General features: G+C 40.2%; 1 long non-coding RNA gene across 1 annotated transcript in view; it reads right to left on the bottom strand.

The window, feature by feature from the left end:
* Nucleotides 1-14,357, bottom strand: part of LOC120358983 — a 42,257-nt gene extending 27,900 nt beyond the window's left edge. Inside the window, exons 1-2 of the long non-coding RNA XR_005575879.1 lie at nucleotides 12,410-14,357; nucleotides 12,049-12,181 (exon numbers count right to left, since the gene is read on the bottom strand). This is a non-coding gene — a long non-coding RNA (uncharacterized LOC120358983). The remainder of the gene's footprint in view (nucleotides 1-12,048; nucleotides 12,182-12,409) is intronic.
* Nucleotides 14,358-14,797: the final 440 nt, after the last annotated feature.

Below are 14,797 nucleotides of genomic sequence, written 5' to 3'. Positions count from 1 at the left end.
AAGTATATCCTATCAAATAATTTCGCAGATTGATCAAGATGGAATATAAATCAAAGTGTCACATAAAATTAAAAAAGAAAAAAAAATACTTTTCATGCGTGAACACCCGTTAGGTGTTAGTCTCGGTTTCTTACGGTACGTGGGTTAGGTGTATCTACCTGTCCGGAGCCCCTCCCAGCTCACCTGTAGTGAAAAAGGGTCAATAGCACACACCGCCAGAGAACGCGTACCGCAAAAGTCTGGACCGGGATGCTGCACCGAAAGCTCGTCGCGACGAAGAAATTCGAATTTCGATCGACAATACTTTTTCCAGCAGCCGGCCCAAAACTTCGAGCGCCGTCGAAAGCGAGTGTAGAGGAATATAATAATAAAAAAAAAAGATCCAATCGGGAAATGGCTTCTTCGTTTTTCTCGTCGCATTATGAATAGCGGCTCGTCCCTACTCACTCACGCCTCGTGTCGGCGCGATGTCATTCTTTCGTGATCCTCGAACGAAGAAAGAAAAGTTTGCCGAGATAAACACGTCACGATAATCCGACGAAACTGTGAGAAACAGTTGAAATCTTCAACTGTTGAATATAACAGTTATTCATGAATTACGTAACATCGGACATTGTATAAAATTAAATTTCGTGTCCACGAGACGAGATGTTTCCGCCATTGAATCGTCGTAAATATCGAATCTACCGTTCATTTTTAAATTCCAGATGCCCGTCTTGAAACGGAATTTAAATTAAACTGCAGTTCCTAGGATAACTAAGTCTTCACACATACACACACGAAGTCGCATCGTTTAACGTCGCTGGCGAGGCGAGGCTTCATTAGCCCAAAGTAATCGGAAACAAAATACTTCGTATTTTGGGATACGAAGCGGTATTCATTTCCAACCTTGGCTAAGGATAACAATCAACAAGATATCACGATGTACTTAGAATTCTCACATTTCAATATATCCAATAAATTTATTTCAAATTTTCAGTGAATACTACTTCTACAGAAAATATAAAAGATTTGTGTGCATAATTAACTGCAATCAAAATGTCAATCAAATATTAATCTATCAAGATAACAGCATAAGATATCATCAAAAAATTTTTTCAAAAATTTCTCTTCATCAGTTAAATTTTTCTGCTACAGTAACTTTATATAAAATAAAATAATCAATCCCTTATTGTCTAAGAAAATTAATTTCTCTTTTATATTATTCTTATCGATTGAGCAATTAAAATATAAAAAAAATCTATTTCTATATTTATCATTTGTATCTTTCTTTGAATAATAACTTGTATTTACATACTTTAGTTTAAATTATTTACTTCTTTTTCTGAAAAATAAGGGCAGGACTTTTGAATGCGTGTTTCATGCTTACTTTGGAAAAGGGCGACGACTCGCAGGAGGTGAAAGACCGACGCGATGTCACGGACGGAATCGCGGCGACGCAACGCGGACGAGCTGAACGACTGCGCGGTGAGAAGCGGCGGTCGAGGAAGTAGTAAAAGAAGTTTATTGGACGCCTTAATGACGTAATAGCGCGGGTGCCTCTCGTGAAAGACGCGAGAAGAGATGCGCGAGTGTCTCCCAAGGGCGATCCGAAACCGGCCTGAGCCGCGTTATAATAAGGGCGGCGCGATCGCCGTCGTAAAGTCGACGGAATCGTTAAATTCGTGGTACCGCTCGCTCGGCTTCCCTCCCCCCGAGTCTTTACCTTTTCCTTTTGACCGATCCCTCGCGCTGTTATCCCTCGTATGCGCGCACGAAATTACCCGAGAGAAGCGGTAAGAGAAGTGCGTTTCTCTCTCTTTCTTCTCGCCCCCGGAGGACTCGGCGATTACGTGACGTGCACTCGCGTGTGCATGTCTCTTTCGGCCGGCAATCTGGAGCACCTCTGTCTCTTTCTCGCTCACCGAAGAGAGAATCTATCATGCCACAAATCCCGCTGAGTCGAACGAAATTCGATGGTACTTGAAATACGAATCTTGACTGAATGCGCGATGAAATTGCTGCCTCGATAATGCCTTCTCTCTCGTTCTGTACGTTTCAACGAAACCATTACTGCGGTATTTGAGGATTTGTGTATGTTCCTTTCAGTGTAATATACACTTGAGAATTTGAAAAATATTTGGACAGTTGAGATTTCTTAAATACGTAAATGGCTGTTCGTGGGTATATGGATGTTTGATTGGCCAATTTGAGTGTTTAATTTTAATATTTATAAATTACTCGGGCATTTCAATATTAATATACATTAGCGACGTTTTGCTTTAGAGACAGAATTTATGATATTCAAATAATTATTTTACATATAATTTACGTATTATTTGTAACATCTGAAAGAATCTGAAAAGATTTGCACTTCACTGGATTTCGGGGGGGTCCTCTTTACTGTCCGAAAGGGTGTGCGGTGATGCACCGAAATTGTTATAACGAGCGCCGTTAAGGCTTCTTTCGCCGGAACGTAACGGACGGCGGTTAGGCTTTATGGACGAAAACATAACGGAATTCGTCCCAAGGCAATTTTGAGTATCGGGGCATAAGCATAAGTATTGGTTCCTACGACTTCGAAGACTCGGAATTACCTTTGCTGTTTATGAGAACAATGTGGCAACAAAACGCATTGCCATATCGTGCGGAGGTATATTTCTCGTACAATTATGTAATTTTTTATAGTATGTAAAAATAAAATGATTACAAACTCGACAAGAAATAAAATATATGCTGTCTCCATTAATTTACAAAAAAAATTATAAAAAACGCGATTGTTATAATAAAATATCAAATCATCATAAATACAATAAACGATTAATGAGTTGTGGAAATATTCTAAATATTTTTCAAGTCCTCTAATTTTTATACATATGATTTTTATATATAAAAATATTTTTTTAATGTAACCAACAAAGCGAGACTATAGAGTAAAAAGTAACGATTGTAATGAAATGTATTGTTCTCGACGTAAATCTTTGGTTAAAATCGCATTTTAAGATGATAAATTTCGTAGCCGTTTGCCTTTTCGTCTTCTTCGTCATCTCCAAAGCGAAACGCATGCTATCGGCCGGTGCTATCGATTGCAGCGCGCTTACCACGAGTCCTTGGACACGTAGAAGAAGGTGGAAGGTGCGTGCAGCACGCAGCGAGAAAACCTGCGTTATAACGAACGCACGATCCATCTTGATTTCTTCGCCTCCTTTCACTTTCGACAATCTCTTCGGTTTCGCCCGCGGCCGAAGATATCGCGGGACACGGGAGAGATCGACTCTCGATACACAACGGATCGAAGGGCTTTCATCCCACGCGCGCATATTTGCCACTGTGCTAATTTGAAATCGTTCAATTCTTGCAAAAAGATCAACTTCTACAATATATTTATTCAGTACAAATTGTTACGTATGTAAACTTTCCTTCTCTATCAATGACACCAACATACATCTCAAATATCTAAGACAATTCAAGTTGATGACAAAGATATTATAATTGTATTTTCGAACATTTTTTCAGTCATCATACAAAGGAAAAAAGAATACTTTGGTTAATCAATACTCTTCATTAAAATTTTGAGTATTCTATTCAGATATTTGTATTTCCATTTCCAACATTTAACTGCTCGACATAAATAAAAAATCGAATTTTATATGATCTTGTTAAAAATTTACATAATTTTGGATTTTTTAATTTTGATAAATAATAGTAAATTTAAAGAAATCCCCATGCGAAATATCTCTGGATATTTTAAAGATCAGGTGCGAAGAGCAACCGCAATGTTCTTTTCAGCCCGAATCTAATTCGTTGCTTCCGCTCGATGCGTGACGGACGCGTGTCTGAGAGGCCGATTCGAGCTGCTCGTTAAATTATCTCATTATAATCTGCGAGCTCTCGATCGATCTCTGAACTATCTTTTTCTTTCTCAGTTGGACGCGACACGGAGCTGGGAGAAATCACGGCTGCTGAGCAGACGTCCCTCGCGGAACAACCGCGAGAAAATTAGCATAGGAAATTGCGCGGCGCGCGGCGATGAGAATCTTAAAGCGTGATTTGTCTTCACCGGTCATCCACGCGCCAGGCGCGGTAATCAATATACGAGGTGCCGCGATACAAAATTATGCAATTAAGCTCGCAGCGACTCTTGTGAATTACAAGCGACGTACTTGACAAACAAGCCCCACGCTAGAACTTCCGGTATTCGTGACGCCATAAATTAATTTTGTCTACCGTTTTTTTTTTTAACTTTTATATGTATTTCCAGATATTATAAATCCAAAATCTCTCAACGTGCAAAAAAATCTTTTTTAAGAATTTAATGCATTTTTCATTCAAATTGATTAAGCACCCTCAAGGAAGTTTTCTTATCTTCTATCAAGTTATGTCATTTTTAAATTTAATAATCATATATATAAATTACTGAATTCTGATAATAAAAAATAATAACTTGTATTATTACTGTAATAAAATTTGTAATATTTTACACTGCCGATAAATTTCGCAATACGCGTCAAAGCCAAGAGTCGAGACGCAATATAAATGTTCGTAACATTTTGTTATCAGGTACTCGACACGGCACTAATCTTTAACAGACTTGGCCCTCGAGTAGGAGTCGATCCGTCGCGAACGATAACACCACCTATTACGACAATACCGGTCGTTACGAATCGGTCGGAATCGGCGGGAGAGGTTTTTTTGCTTTAGGCGAGCTCTCTCGCGCGTAGTTTCTTGCTCCCGCACGCACGCACGACCTCTTCCACGTCCGTCTGTTCCTTCGGAATCGATTTACGAGCAAACGCCGTTGCGTCAGTGCTCGGTGGTCACCACCACCGTATTGGCGTGTGTACGTACGCACCACGTTTCTCATCCACACTGACGAGACGAGGCGATATGCTGTGGTACGCGCGCGAATGCGTACCCGGTGGGCAAGTGGCCTTACAAGGACGTGGTGCACGACACGGCGGCTGCGAGAGTATCGCGCCGTGGTCCTGAATGTGCTGCACGGCGGTAGCCGCTCACATAGAGCAACGATTTACATGCGCGCGTACGCACATGCGTGCAGCTTGCGCTGATGCTGCTGGCACGCACGTATGTATGTGCGCGCTGGTAGGTCGGTCTAACATACCACGGAGCGACTCGAGAGCTATCCGCAATGGCACGTGCTTAGAGCGTCGATAGAATTAGCCAGTTTTCTCTCAAAGTGCTAAAGATAATGGCACTTCTGGGAAAACAAATAACTATCTACCATAAAGTTTTTAATTCAAGTTTTCGCTCAAGTTGATTTGATAAATTTGATAAAAGCAAGTCTCCTTTGAAATATTCTACAGTTAGGTTTGATATGTCTACTAAATTACAGTTAGGTTTGATATGTCTACTAAATTACAGTTAGGTTTGATATGTCTATCTTGTATTTTACTTAAAATCTCAAACTTTAAAGATTTAATATTAAATAGATAACTGGTATTGCGTGCTTAATACATTTGAGTATCTTTTTCCACGCAAGTATTTACAAAACTTTCTACCGAGATATAAGATTTAAACAAGATAAAAACAAAATTAATTTTTATAGGTTTATATATTGATTCTATAATTAAAAAAATATTTTAAAACAAGAGAAGAACGTAAAGATAAATTTACAAATAATGGAAATTACGGAACTTATTCTCCTTCCTTATGTAAATCGATAAAAATCCGTATAAAATTCATAAAGGTTTAAAAATAGCGAACAAACTAATCGCTTCAGTGATTCTAGCATTACATAGCAAATAAAACACAATACGTTTGAGGTTCGCGGAGTGGTAAGCAGTTGCATACTTTCGCAATAACATGCTCCACTGCGGTATGCAACGATAATGCTGAAAAAAGTGTTAGCAAAATAGGTCTGATTAATAAATCAAACGAATGTTCGTTTGAGAACAAATAGGGCATGGCGCGCACAATCGCTGGAATAATGAAGTCTTTTCTCTTTAAATGTACTTTAATTGGTACTTAAACCGTGCTATGACCCAAGATGCGCCCCGAACCATGGACCGTACACCGTAAAATCGTCGAGCGGGCGGACGCGTTTCATGCGGTAGGTAACTTCAGCTATGGCGCGCAAGACCTGTACTTAAAATTTTATTTTGGCGAGAGTGCGAAGCAAGAAAGGAAAGAGGAAAACAAGAATGATCCGCGTATAGTGAGCGTACTCGACGAAGACTCATATGAAGACAGAAATTACGGCACGCATAGAAGTACGCGGAAGAGGAAGCGTTTTATATAATTAAAATAAATTCCGCGCCGCAGCGCCACGATTACGATAAATCAAATATTTAACAATTTCAAGAATACTTCACGTAATAAGTACAAAAATTTCCGCCCACCATCATGTTTGGAGAAGCATGGGCGTGTTTGTAATATCGGATATAAAAAGAAATAAGATGGAAAAAATTTCATAATTGAATTTATAATTATTTGAAAGCTAAAATGATAATATTTCCGTTTTGTAAAATAACTGTTATATATTTTTTTTGAATGTATTTTATTCGAGCAAAGAATATCTTGTATTTTAGTAACTTGCATTTAATCTGAAAAAAATTATACGTGTGGCTTGTAATTAGTACATGAATAGACAAGCTATTTATTTATTCACGTACTCTTGTCCTGATTAAAACGATGTTTAGTCACAGTTTCGAAAAAAAAATTAATTACCTTGATCCTTGATAATAAGTACTGTAATATGATGAGCACTTCAGTACAACCACAATCAAAAAGGAATGTAGAAATGGGCGCAAAAAGCAAGAATGATCAGTAACGGACAGCAGGAAGAGGAAACAGGCGCGCAGCGCGAGAATTTTTCCGGAAAAGTCGAACGATGACTCGTTCCTTCTTCGCTCGCTCGACTCGCTTCTCTTACTACGTCCCCGCTCGCGCGGTCCGCAGCACGTGTAAAAGAGACTGCGGGAGCAGTTTTTGCCGTAATCTTCGCGGCTCGTTTCCGCCGCCGCGACCACAGAATTCGCCCAAGAGGAGTGATTTTGCGCCGAGACGCCACACTGCGGCGCGGTACGCCTCACCGACGACGCTGATCGTCGCGCGGTAAGCAGTTTCGCAATTTCCGCGATAATCCGCGTTGCGGAACAGGTCGAACGTCGGCGAGCGCGCGTCATGTATGCGCGGTACCTACTACCTTGGTCTGATAAATTCACCGGAGATGTTTACAGCCCAGTTAGGGGGACGACGACGATCGTCCTCTTCGGACCGCGAGGCACTCTATTCTCTACCCTAGCTCACAATCATGCCCTCATAAATATCGTTGATGTTCGCTTTTCCAAGACGATAAAGCGTACATAAGCATCTACTTCAGAATCATCGTGAAAACGATAAAACCTAACGGTATCGTGTGATGCCGCGCGCGCGACCCGAATGGTGTGAATTGGTGTTTACCATCGCTTAATTAGCGCGTACGATTTATGGGTTGATCCGGCTCTCGGATTTGCGACGCAAATTTTGCCAACTAATACGTACGTGGCGATATCCGGAACATGATTGTAGAACAATAAATGTCATAGTCTGTCTATTTATTTAGCCTTTTACGTTTTTATCGGTATTTTTATCTCGCAATAAAATTCCAAGAATTTTACTGCCAAAAAGTGGTTATAACTAAAAAACGAAGTTATATTGAAAAAAATTAAATAAAGTCTTTATTGTTCCTAAAAGAATTTCATGTAGAAAAAGTACTCAACTTATTCAATCTGTCTAAATGTTTAAGCATTTATCTTTGTAGGAAAAAAAATTGGCAACGTTACTTTGAAATTAATACATAATCAAAACATTCTAGCATTCAGTATAGATATAATTCAGAGATTTACAACACGTAAATTACATGGAAAAGTTGCTCGGTGGGTGTAGAAAGATTAGGCAGTCATTATATTCTATATGAAAGAGGTCAAGAAAAAACGTACTTGTCAAAGTGGCAATACTATGCGCGCCGGAAACGCACTTGATCGACTCGATTTGGAAATACCGACACGTACTATCGATAGCACTGTTCGAGGCCTCATGGTTCCTTCGCGTGGTGAAAGTCGCAGAAGTTTCGCGAGCGACTCGCCGCAGAAGAAGACGAGACGCGCGCGGCGGTGGAGAAGACTATGCCCTCGCCTATCGAGTTGCAATGGCAATAACCATAAAACCTATTGGTCGCGTATTTACATTCCATCGCCGGTATTATGCCTGCAAGAGGAGTGCCTCGTCGTAGGAACGAAAGAAAGACTCGAGAGGGAAGGTGGAAAGATACAGCATCGATCGTACACCGGAAGCAACCAAGTTTTTTCTTCGACCGAAACATTCCGAAGTGAGAAACGTCCGGAGAAACGCGAACGCGTAAAGTGGAAAAATAATTGTCGGAAGTGGAATATTAGTAATACGCGCGATCGCCTACTGCAAGGTATATCGAAAATTTTCCATCGTGATTGCATTCATCGTTAAGTTATATGATCATGCAATATGAGAGAAATTGTCTAGATAATTAGGCGACTTTGTTGATTTACGATAGCATGAACTGTCGTTTATCGATCTCTATGATAAGTATCTCTCATTAGACCTAATCCTATAAAATCTAAAAGAGCAATATCTCAGATATCGAAGATAAAAACATTTTATCCGTGGCTTCATGTCTTACCCACGATATTTTAACAATCTCTCTTTCTCTCTCCTTTGGTTAAGAAATTTTATCTGCACTATAGCAGATTTATGCCATCAGATACGCGTTTCGTGCGGTTTCACAATAAGATAATATTATACAGCATCATTTATGTGTCACAATTAAATCTGTGCGCGCGCGCATGGATCATTTATATCACTGAGCCGGGACCTTTATGAAGCATTACGCGCTAATTAACGGTAAAATATGACGTAATAACGTTAGATGCACGCTACATTGAGCAAGTAGCGCGCGTACCGACACCACCGCGCCCGGTTCCGTCGAGTCCGCCGCGGATGGGATCGCTCAAAATCGTATTTAACCGTAATGGTCAATGGCTGGCCGTGATTAGAGGGCATTACCGGGTAGCGTCGAGAAAGAGAGAGCGCGGGGCCACCCACCAACCTCAATCAACCTCTCGAGAGCGAGAGCACTGGCCATCTCTTCATCCTTTTTCACTCAGAAAGAAAGAGAAAGAGAGAGAGAAAGAGAGAGAGAGGCGTCTCTCTTTCTCTTTCACCTCTTCCACGGCGATTGCTACGGCTCTATAACCGCCCTGGTCGCCGCTCATCGTCCGAACGGAACGAAAGCGAGCCGAACCCACTTCAACAACAACAGTACGTACAGACGCTACACGGTTCGTACTTTGATGCACCAAGCGAGCGCACCTCGGCTCTCCTCTTTCAGCCGCGAAAGTGAAACCCGGATTTATTCTCTCCTTTATTTCCCGAAAGTAGTAATTACTCTGAAAGTGTGCAAAAATAACAGTTTCAAGTTTCTAATACTTAACTCTTATCAGAATCATCAAGATTCTACTTATCGAAGGAATTTGCATGTGTGAACAACAATGTCCAATATAGAATGGTCAGAGAAATTTAATGATTAAGACGATACATTATTCACATTTCTATTATGTTCTGTTTCTATCGATTCACTTTCCTATCGATTCAGAAAAGTAAATCCATGCAAGAATGTGAGAAACAGATGGTTGTACAGACTTAAAGAATCACATTATGTTCTTATTCAGATTGTGAATGTATGAAAAGATATTTGCGTCGCGATAAAAGCCACTAAAGTCCATGAATATTGAAGCTATCCGAAGGTAAGGGGCTACTCTCTTTCGGCAGTCTTTAACTTCTCGCACGAAACGACGCTGAAACGGCTGATTCGATCGTTTTAGTGAGGCCGTATCTACCAATATAGCTCTAACCTCGCGATTTCGATCTCGACGCTTCTCGATGAAACAGCGAACTTTATCGGCGATATTTTAAATCCCACGACCGTGTACGCGTTCGCCGACTTTTACACACCTGCGCGACTTAGCCTCATACCTCGTGCCTCAGCCGAGCATATTTACAGCTTAATATAAAATCGTATCGGTAAACACGTGCACAAACGTTTATGCGCGTGGTCATACTTTAGCAAAACGGATAAAGGGACGAGAGGAAGCCGTGAGAATCGGAGTCGCGAATTAATAGATATCGGCGTGGGTGTTATTGTACGAAAGAGTATAATATAAGGAAAAATTGTGCTAAACGATTATATCGCGATTTCAATGTATCTGTCGTGAATGTTGGAAGCTATAAATAACGTAATCTTATATGTAAGATCTGGAGGAGAGAAATTCTGCCATTGGACGAGAAATGGATGCACGACTGCGATAGTTTTTCACTGCGTATTTAACTATATCTTTATTGCGGTACATGTACATTCGCCGATACGGGAATGAAGTCGCGCAAAATAAATCAGGATCCATTATAATAAAACAGATCAATATCTATCTGTAACAATCATGGCGGTAGCACGTTTCCTGTTTACTCGCGCTTTAAATAATTTTAGCACCTTGCAGCTGCGAGGTAAGACTTTATTTACACGAGTAATCTCGGAACAAGTAAGTTGCGAGTCGCATCGTGCAGGCATCGCACCGATATCGACCGGTGTAAAGATTATAACAAATAGCGTAGCGTGCCGCGATAATTAATTAAAAGCAGCAGCATCGAAAAGAAAGATATACAATATATACTAGAGATACGATAAGAGCTAATATATAGTTGGCAAGAAATCGAAAGAAATGCTAGTGGTAATAAATTTTGAGTGACTCTATGTGCGCGGCAAACAAATATCATATTTCTCTTTGGCATATACATGTTGCGTTTAAAACGCGCCTCCGCTCGATAGTTTACCGTTATCAAGATTAGACTGTTCAATTATCTATCCTTAAAAACCTTTAGAAATACCTTTTCGATATCTGAAATAACAAAGATAGAAATTCTTTGAATTGTAGCATTGCAATTTGTAATTTTTACACGGAAAAAATTAAAGTGTCCAAAAATTTAGCTGGATACAAATCTGAAAATAATTTTGATGGGTCATCAAAATAATTGCGTAGGATAGTGAAATTAGTTGCTGAAATGTCAAAACATTTTGCAGCTTTGCTCATCACATTTAATGGTCTGTATAATTATTTAGATGGCCCAACAAAATTATTTTCAGATCTGTATCCAGCTAAATTTTTGGACACTTTAGCAAAACCGTTGTTTCCGTGTAAATAAAGCTACTAACAGAATTTTCATATTTCTTTTTCTAGATTAAAAAATGCATATACACACAACGAAGTAAAATACAATTATAAAATAATCACGAGTTTAATATGTAAGATCTAATATATACTTTGTGTGCATACTGCACATAAAATTAACGGTTAACCAGTCTGTTTTTCAAAGCAAAGATCTATGTTATTTTTATCCACAGCATTCTTTCTTTAGATTTATTACCTCAGATTGATAAAAGCTAATTTAACTTATCATTGCAATGTGCACAGAGCAGCAAAATTGTAATAAAATATTATACATATATAAATAAAATAAAAATATATATTCAAACTTTAGTGTGCACATAAACAAATATCACTGTACATACACACAATTAGACAAATCTGTGAATCATGTGAATTTTTTTTCTTTGAAAAGGACATCGTATAATAAGTTATAACGTTTATATACAAGATTTTTTTAATAAACAAAACAAATATTTTTTTAAAAATATTAAAGTATATATAAGAATTATTGAAAAATTCTTTCCTACTTATAAAATTAATCAGAAAATTAAACGTAAAAATGGACAACCTATCGCGTGTAGAGAAAGTATCAAAAACTGTGTGTACAGAGTATACATCAATATAAATATTGCATATAAATATTGAATTTTTGTACATCAACTAAGTATTTGATAAATTTTTTTTTCAGAAAAAAATTTTTAAAGACTTTTACAAAAACTTTTATAATACACACATTTTATAAATAGAAATCCTTTTCTCTTTTCAAAAAAATCCAAATAAAAATTAAACAATTAATTCTAAATATTGGATAATGTGTAATAAATTATACACTCACCACGGTTGTTCCACGCTGTCGCCTGATGTCTGCAAAGACTTCCTTAGGTCGTTCGAGATTCTCTCAGGTTTCCTTATCTCAGATTTTTTCAGATAGCTTCCTCTCAGGTATACACATAACCAGGATTGGGTAACTATAAGAAATTAGAAATTAATAAATTTAAAGTCAATAATTTTAACTTACTTTTTAAAAATTTAATTTTTAACTTCAATTAGTTATTTTTAAAAAAACGTAAATTTTAACTTATTAACTTGTTTCTTAAGTTAAAAATTTCGTAAAAAAGAAAATTGTAAAAGAAACAATATATTCTCACACAAAAAAACAATATTTCTAATTTAGATAAAAAAAAAGATTAACTCACCAATCTAGCATATAGATAATACTTGTGTGAAAACACTCGATTGATTACACTCGCGAACACACTGATCATTATAAAATACGACGATCGATAGAACGCGACACTTGTACAACCTTCTCGATGCGATGGGCGACGAAAAAATATAACGCTTGCAAGAAGCACAATCTGTTCCACTAGATTGTGCTCCTTGAGGCGAAAGTAATATCCGCTCGCTGTCCGCGATATTCCACGGCAATGTAACGAGAAATTAAAACGATGGGACTTTGCGTAAATCGCGGAGGATCAACTTGACACGGCCAAAAGCGGTTACCGTCGGCGACAATGCCTGTTCTGACAAACGACACTACTCTTGCATTTTCCGGACTACCGATTATCGTTCGCGTTTTATGGCGATTGCTATCTCGCGTCACAACATAAATATGCATATCCGCGTGTCGCATCATTCGATACGATCGTCGCTTTACTGATTGCTCGAACGAGGGACAGGTTAGGTTTCGATCGCGCGAATCTCGCGTGAAGTATACGTTTCAACAATCGCCAATTCACGAATGCCGAATCTATCGTGTATCTAATCGCCAAAATACGAGTGTCAGCACGATACTTTAAGCGACACAGCCGACGTGACGGTACGAAGCTATAATCCGCTCGCTGTGTCCGCGACGTTCCATACGCACTGTAACGAAAACGATGATATTGGCGGGAGTCGCGCGGGAAGGGGCAGGGAGGGCAACTTTACGCCGTCAACAATGGTTACCAACGCTATTTACTTGCGAACTGCGGGGGAGAGGTTACCGACGCGACGATGCTACGCCTATTGCGCGCACCGAGATTGACCGTGTGTTTTTCTGGTAACGATCAACGTTCGCGTTTTTATTATGATTGATACCTCGCGACGCAAACATGAATACACAGGCATCGCGTCGTCCGATGCGGTCGTCTCCTCACTACTCTCCGACGGGTTTCGCGTGGAGCACGCACTTTTACAATCGCTTATTTACGAATGCCGAATCTATCGTGTATCTAATCGCCGAAATACGAGTGCCCACGCGATACTTTGAGCGACACGCCCGACGTAATGGTACGAAGCTGCGATCTGTTCGCTGACCGCGATGTTCCACAAACACTGTAACGAAAATGACGATGATGTTTGGCGGGAGTCGCGCGGGGAAGAGGCAGGGGAGGCAACTTTACGCCGTCAACAGTGGTTACCAACGCTATTTACTTGCGAACTGCGGGGGAGAGGTTACCGACGCGACAATGCTACGCCTGTTGCGTACATTTCTCGGGTAACGATCAACGTGTTCGTGTTTCGTGTTTTTATTATGTTCGATACCTCGCGTCGCAACATAAACATGAACACACAGGCATCGCGTCGTCCGATGCGATCGTCTCCTCACTACTCTCCGACGGATTTCGCGTGGAGCACGCACTTTTACAATCGCTAATTTACGAATGCCAAATCTATCGTGTATCTAATCGCCGAAATATGAGTGTCCACGCGATACTTTAAGCGACACACCCGACGTAATGTTACGAAGCTGCGATCCGCTCCGTTGTCCGCGACCGCCCGCGACCGCCCGCGACGTTACACAAGCACACGTATGAAAATGCGGCGTAAGTGGCAAGGAGAAGGGGAAAGGGCAGGGGGAGCAACTTTACGCGCTCGACACTTCGTCAGCGGCAGCCGACGCGACGAGACTACGCTTGTTGCGCTCAGCGGAGACTGTGTATTTTTCGGGTAACGATTTACGTTTTCTTGGCGATTGCTATCTCGCGTCACAGCATAAACATAAATACTCGCGTCTCGTGTCGTCCGATACGATCATCGTCTCACCGATTGCTCGTGTGACGGGTTTCGCGTTTAGTACACACTTTGACAATCGCCAAATCACGAATGCCGAATCTATCGTGTATCTGATCGCCGAAATACGCGTGCCACCCCGATTCTTTAAGCGACACACTCGACGCAATGTTACGAAGCTGCGATCAGCTCGCTATCCGCGACTTTCTACAAGTATACGTAACGAAAATGACGATTGTATTTTTGGCGAGAGTCGCGTAGGGAAAGAGAAGGGGCAGGGAGGCAACTTTACGCAATTAGCAGTGGTTACCGACGCGATTAGTTTATGAACCGCGAGGGGGCGGACTCGGGACTACCGACGCGACAATGCTACATACGTATGTACATACGCCTGTTGCTCCCACCGAGATCGTGCTTTTTTGGGTAACAATCCATGTTTTTTATCGCGATCGCTATCTCGCGTCACAACATAAACATAAATATTCGCGCATTGCGTTGTCCGATACAATCGTCGCCTCACCGATTGCTCCGTGCGACGGATTTCGCGTGGAAAATACACACTTTAACAATCGCTTACTCACGAATGCCGA

This window comes from Solenopsis invicta, chromosome 11 (assembly GCF_016802725.1).
Source record: "Solenopsis invicta isolate M01_SB chromosome 11, UNIL_Sinv_3.0, whole genome shotgun sequence".
Lineage (NCBI taxonomy): Eukaryota > Metazoa > Arthropoda > Insecta > Hymenoptera > Formicidae > Solenopsis > Solenopsis invicta.
Note: the sequence above shows the minus strand (reverse complement) of the source record. Positions and strands in the feature narration are given on the sequence as shown.